Below are 7,158 nucleotides of genomic sequence, written 5' to 3'. Positions count from 1 at the left end.
TGATCCATATGGACTTGTTCGAACAAATCTCTACATCAAGCCTAGGAGGTAGCAAATATGCCTTCGTCATTATGGATGACTATAGCAGATACACATGGACTTACTTCTTAAAACAGAAAAGTGAATGCTTTAGATATTTTACCAAGTTTTGTAAACTTGTTCAGAATGAGAAGGGTTCTATGATTTCGTCAATTAGAAGTGATCATGGTGGTGAATTTCAAAATTATGATTTCCAAGAATTTTGTGAACTCAATGGATACAACCATAATTTCTCTACTCCTAAAAATCCTCAACAAAATGGAGTAGTAGGAAGAAAAAATCGAAATTTACAAGAAATGACAAGAACCATGTCGAATGAACATAGCCTACCCAAATATTTTTGGGCCGAAGCCGTAAATACTGCATGCTATATTTTGAATAGAGTTCTAAAACTCCCTGTGAGTTATGGAATAACAAAAAATCCAATGTTTCATATTTTAAAGTATTTGGGTGTAAGTGTTTTATCTTGAATGAAAAGGATAACTTAGGAAAATTTGATGCTAAATCCGATGAAGGAATTTTTCTTGGTTATTCTTCAGTTTCTAAAGCCTTTCGTATCTTCAATAAAAGAACTTAAATTATTGAAGAATCCATTCATGTTGTTTTCAATGAGATTTCTGAAATTAGGAAAAACGATTTTGATGATGATGTTAATTTTGATTCCTTGAATTTAAATGAAACCCCATCTCCAACTAGCAACTTGGATGCATCCACTTCCGAAACATCCTTACCCAAGGATTGGAAGTATGTAGATGCTCATCCTAAGGAGCTAATCTTAGGAGATACATCAAAGGGGGTTCAAACACATTCTTCTCTTAAAAATTTTTGTTCCAACACCGCTTTTCTCTCCCAAATTGAACCCAAATGTGTTGACGAAGCCATGAAAGATGATTCATAGATTATCGCAATGCAAGATGAATTAAATCAATTTGAGAGAAATGAGGTGTAGAAGCTTGTTCCTAGACCAAATGACCATTTAGTTATTGGTACTAAATGGGTTTTTAGAAATAAGCAAGATGAATATGGTATCGTGGTTAGAAACAAGGCTAGATTAGTGGCCAAAGGTTTCAACCAAAAAGAAGGTATCGATTATGAAGAAATCTTCGCTCCTATGGCTCGATTAGAAGCCATAAGGATGCTCCTTACCTACGCTAGTAGTAATAATTTTAAGTTGTTTCAAATGGATGTTAAAAGTACTTTTCTTAATGGCTTTATTTCCGAAGAAGTCTATGTTGAACAACCTCCTGGATTTGAAAATAATAGCCTCCCTAATCATGTGTTTAGATTAACTAAAGCTCTCTATGGTTTAAAACAATCTCCAAGGGCTTGGTATGAGAGACTTAGTTCTTTTCTTATCGAAAATAATTTCACAAAAGGCAAGGTTGATACTACATTGTTCATCAAGAATTTTGAAAATGATTTTCTCATTGTTCAGAGTTATGTTGATGATATTATCTTTGGTTCTACGAATGAATCTCTTTGTGAATCTTTTGCTAAAACTATGAGTCTTGAATTCGAAATGAGTTTAATAGGAGAATTAACATTCTTCTTAGGCTTACAAATCAAACAACTAAGCAATGACATCTTTATTAGTCAAACTAAATATGCTATGAATTTGCTAAAAAAGTTTAATATGAATAACTCAAAAGCTATTAATACTCCTATGAGCACCTCCACGAAGTTAGAAATCGATGAAAGTGGAGAAAGCTTCGATCAAAAAACTTATAGGGGCATGATAGGAAGTTTAGTTTACCTCACTGCAACTAGACCAGATATCATGTTCAATGTAGGACTTTGTGCTAGATTTCAATCAAACCCTAAGATATCTCATCTCAAAGCAGTTAAAAGAATACTTAGGATTATGGTACCCAAAATCAAAGAATCTTGAGTTAATTGCTTATGCTGATGCAGACTTTGCTGGCTGTAAACTAGATAGAAAATGCACATCAGGAACATGTCAATTTTTAGGACATGCCCTTGTTTCATGGTCATCTAAGAAACAAAACTCGGTTGCACTATCAACAACCGAAGCTGAATATATTGCAGCAAGTGCATGCTATGCACAAGTTGTATGGATGAAAAACACCTTAGAAGATTATAAAATTCATCTTAAAAATATTCCCATTAAATGTGATAACACAAGTGCAATATGCTTAACGAAGAATCCTATACAATACTCAAGAACAAAACATATTGATATTAGACATCACTACGAGATCATGTTACTAATCATAATGTAATCATAGAGTTCATTGATACTAAACATCAACTAGCTGATATTTTTACAAAACCTCTAAATGAAGAACAATTTGATTTCATAAGAAGAGAATTAGGAACGTTGATGTGTCCGAATACATAAACTAGTTAAAATTATCTTTCGAACTTTATTGAATGATCAAATCACTTGATTAACATGTTGGGAATTATGTGCATGTTTTGTCTTCATGATTGTATTTGAAAATCAATAACATAGTCTTGTCCGAATGAATGAAAGTGTTAATTTCATTTTCGGATTTTCTTAACAATTGGTATCTTAAAAATCAGATTTTCTCATACACTTATTATATGAAAAATATTTTTCTGAAATGGATTTGATGAAATGATTCCTGCTTATGAATTCCATCTTGAAATATGAATGATAATGTTTTTACTTGCAAAGATTTGTTTCACATACATATCTTAATACCTGTAAAAATGAAGTATGATTCAATCTCTCGTCGACTTTAACTTCATGAGTTGATCTCTCATCGGTTTTAACTTCACTCAAAGTAAATTCACAAATAGCTGGTATCACAAATAGCCTTCCTCCTTCATGCAAAAAGATTATAACAAATAAAAAGGAAGAAGTATTCAAAGCAATCTATGTATCATATGCTTGGAAAATAACATGTAAAGGCATGAACAACTATCACGCTTATGCTCAAAATTCGCTTATTGTTCTCCTGCTATCATAATTACCGTGCTTTTTGTTGATGTCAAAGGGGGAGAAATATATGAGTATTAACGCCATGCTTGCATCACCGAGAAATATATGAGTATTAATGCCATGCTTGCATCATCAAGAGATATATGAATTGATGCTATAATTGCTATAATTTGCATTATGCCTTGTTTGTATGATGTAATGATATCAAAATCTTACTTCACAGTTTTACATGTTGATATCTTACAATCTGATGAATTGCTACTATTACCATCATTCAAACCTGTTATGTAAAATTTGAAAATGAATGTCAAGCCTTGACATCATCTTCAGAGAGAAACATCATGATGGGAATCATGATGGGAGTATTGATAAGTTTAAATGATTTTAACTTATCAATATGTCTCTTGAATTCAAAGGTTTTGAATTCAAGAATGACTTATCTCAAGTATGGCATATAGACAGAGGGAGTTAAGGTTAACTCCATTATTAATTGATTGTCATCATCAAAAAGGGGGAGATTGTTGAATCTCGGATTTTGATGATGAAGTCAATTGTCATTTGTTATCTAATCTATATGTTGAGATAAGTGTGCAGGATTAACTACGATGAAAGTAAGATATGCAGTAGGAGTTACGCCGGAGTCAATACAATGATCACGTTGGGAGTTCGAGAGTTCGATGGAAGTTCGGACAGTCGTCGGAGGTTCTGCGGGAACGAATCCGAGAAGTCCATGAGCTTGCCAAAAGAAGCTCGTCGGAACTCGCCAAGTGGATCATCGCAAGTCTAGGAGTTTGCCGGAAGTCCGTAGGAGCATCACCGAAGGTTCATCGGATGATCGACGAAAGTTCGCCGGAAGAAGCGATTGACGCACCAGAGCAAGTTGCAGTAAATATCTTAGGAAAAATCATAGTTAGCACAATTATTAAGTTGGAAATGGGAGGTGATCCCATTAACTTAATCTTGGGGCAATTGGGCCCTTGAAAAACACAAATTGGGCCGAATGAATCAACCCATTCGGACCCTGATTTCTACTAGGCGGTTGAACCGCCCAAGCCAGGAGGTGGCACCGCCTGGGCTAAGTCTCCGAGCGAGACTAGGCGGTGCAACCGCCCTAGCCAAGAGGTGGCACCGCCTGGGCTCAGTCTCCGAGCGAGACTGGGCGGTGCAACCTCCCCTGACAGAGGTGGCACCGCCTGGGCTCGGTCTCCGAGCTTTGGCTGAGCGGTGCAACCACCTCAGTCAGGAGGTGGCACCGCCTAAGCTCGATCTTCGAGCTCTAGCAGGAGGTGCAATCGCCCCTGATAGGAGGTGGCACCACCCATAGGCTCAGTCTTCGAGCTCTGTCAGGCGGTGCAACCGCTCCAATCAGGAGGTGCAACCGCTAGATCTCGGAATTTCGGGAATTGACAGTTTTGAGCTCCAAATTCAAACTGGGTTGGGGCCTATAAATACCCCACCCATTCAGCACTGAAAGGATATAGAATATACACCGAAATCCTGATCTTGTTCTATGATTTTTAGAGTTCAAAATTGTTGTAAAGGCCAAAAGTTCTTCTCCCTCTTTTCTTCCAAGTTCTGAGCTTTAAAAAAAGGAGAGAAAATTCTGTAAGGGTTGTCTCCTAAGCCCATCAAAATGAGTGAAACTATAAAAGGGTGGTTGGCCTTCGCCTATTGAAGGAAGGCCTCTAGTTGACATTGGTGACCTCGTCAGTGGAGGAAGCCAAAAGTGGAGTAGGTCAAGATTGACCGAACCACTCTAAATCTCGGTTTGCATTTACTTTGAGCATATTATCTTTACTGCAAACCTCCTCTAAAGCTTACTGCTTTCTGCACATATACGATCGGGTTTCAAGCTTTGCACTTTCCGAATCGGCGTTTAGACGTAAAACAGTTTCATCGTACGATCATCATATTTCTATTTAATTTACGTTTTGTTTTCTATCATAACTACAAACTGCCTTTATATCCTTGCTTAAACTGCATCTCGCTTAATCAAGTGATTTACAAATTAGCATTTAGACTTAAATTAGTTTTTTCGTACGAATATCATATTTCAGTTTGCGCCTACTATCTGATTAGAATCATAATTGCAAACTGCATTTATATCTTTGCTGCATCTCGCTTAAACAAAAGTTAAAGTGATTTACGAATTGGCTTTCTTACCAAAATCACTTTTAATGAACGAACGCAGTTTTTATTTTTCGTAGAAGGTTTTTCGCTGCACTAATTTACCCCCCCCCCCCTCTTAGTGCTCTTGATCCTAACAATCTCATGTTATAAATTTCGAGAAATCATGATTTCTATAAAACTCATTCAAATTCATTTTCATAGTCCAAGAGATTCATAAAAGCATAATATTCATGGATTCATTAATCTTTTATCCAAAAATCAATAAGATAGAGATGAAAAATGCATTCTCTTTTTATGTGTTTTATTTTAAGTTGTTTGTTTCATACAAGCATGCCTTTGTCTTTTTATGCCAAGTAAAAACATGCATCAATGTTTAGGATCGAAAAGTAAATTTTATCGTAGAAACCATAAAGTCAAAAGAAGTATAACACATTAAACATAAGACTTCTTTAAACAAGCGATTTGATTTATCATTCTGATTCCAATGATAATACATTTTCCTTTCTGTGGTTCATTTTAAGTGATTGATTTTATATAAGTATTCTCATGTTTTTGGTATGAAAATGATACATCATAGTTTAAAATCGAAAGAGCAAATCTCATCATAGAAATCATCAAGATCAATAAACCATAAATTACCCAAAAATCATCATTACTTCAAATCCTCATGAAAAATATAAAATAATCAAGAATGATAAAAAAACTTTTAACATTTTAATTACATCTTAGTAAATCATTAAAATTGATTTCATCAAGCATAATGCATTTTCAACCAAAATCATTTTATTTGTTGTAGTTATGTATTTTTTTTTTTTAGGTGAATCTAACTTTTCATGCTTAGTCTTCCATACAAAAGCCATGCATCATCATTTATAATCGCAAGGTAATATGAAAATCAACATGATACACACTATTGCTTCTTAAAAATATACATAAGATTAATCTTAGTAGATGCATAAGCATTATATCTATCATTTTGTTCCATTTTCATAAAACATGCAATTGTCATTATCATTTTTCAAAATTAGCTAGAAAAAGAAAAGCATGATCCCCTTTTATTTATTTATTTATATTTTACATTTTATATACAAATTTAAAAATAACATATGAAATGCATCAAGTAATTTTAAAATAAACTAAGGGGGTTTTGGTTACCTTGTCGTCAAAAGCCGTTAAGGCATAGTTTGCCACCTCACCTTTGTTGATTTGTTCTTCATCTTCGGATGAACTTGATTCGTCCCAAAGTACTCTCTTCTTCTTGTGTTTATAGCATATAGTCGCGTTCTTTTTAAGTTTGTTTTTATTCTTTGAATCTTGTTTTAAGAAATTTTTAAGCTTTATTGTGAGAAGTTTAAGGTCATCATCATCATCACTTGAGTCATCACTCATATTTGCCAAGTGCATCATGAGCCATTTCATAGGTCATGAAGGACCCGATAAGTTCTTCTAGTGAAAATTTATTTCAATCCTTTGTCTCTTGTATTACTATTACTTTCGATTCCCAATTTTTAGAAAGAGATATTAAGATCTTGTTAACGAGTTCAAAATTAGAAAAGCATTTGCCAAGAGCTTTTAAACCATTGATGATATCCGTAAAACGGGTGTACATGTCAACAACGGTTTCGCTTGGCTTCATTCGAAAAAGTTCAAAATCATGCATTAAATGATTAACTTTAGAATCTTTTACTCTACTTGTGCCTTCATGTGTGATTTTGAGAGTGTGCCAAATATCGAAACCGTTTCACAAGTAGAAATCCGATTGAATTTATTTTTGTCCAAAGCGCAAAATAGAGCATTCATAGCTCTAACATTTAAAGAAAAAGTCTTCTTTCTTCAACTCATTCCAATCATTCATTGGAAGAAAAGACATTTGAAATCTATTTTCAATAACATTCCATAAATTAAAATCCAAGGAAAGTAAAAAACCTCTCATTCGAGATTTTCAATATGTGTAGGCTGTCCCATTGAATATAGGAAGACGAATGAGAGAGTGACCCTCTTGAAAGCCAAAAAGAGTCATTTCTCTTGATTGTTAAACCAAATGAGAAATTATGAGGCTTTGA

This window comes from Musa acuminata, chromosome BXJ2-9 (assembly GCF_036884655.1).
Source record: "Musa acuminata AAA Group cultivar baxijiao chromosome BXJ2-9, Cavendish_Baxijiao_AAA, whole genome shotgun sequence".
NCBI lineage: Eukaryota > Viridiplantae > Streptophyta > Magnoliopsida > Zingiberales > Musaceae > Musa > Musa acuminata.
This window is presented reverse-complemented; position numbering follows the sequence as displayed.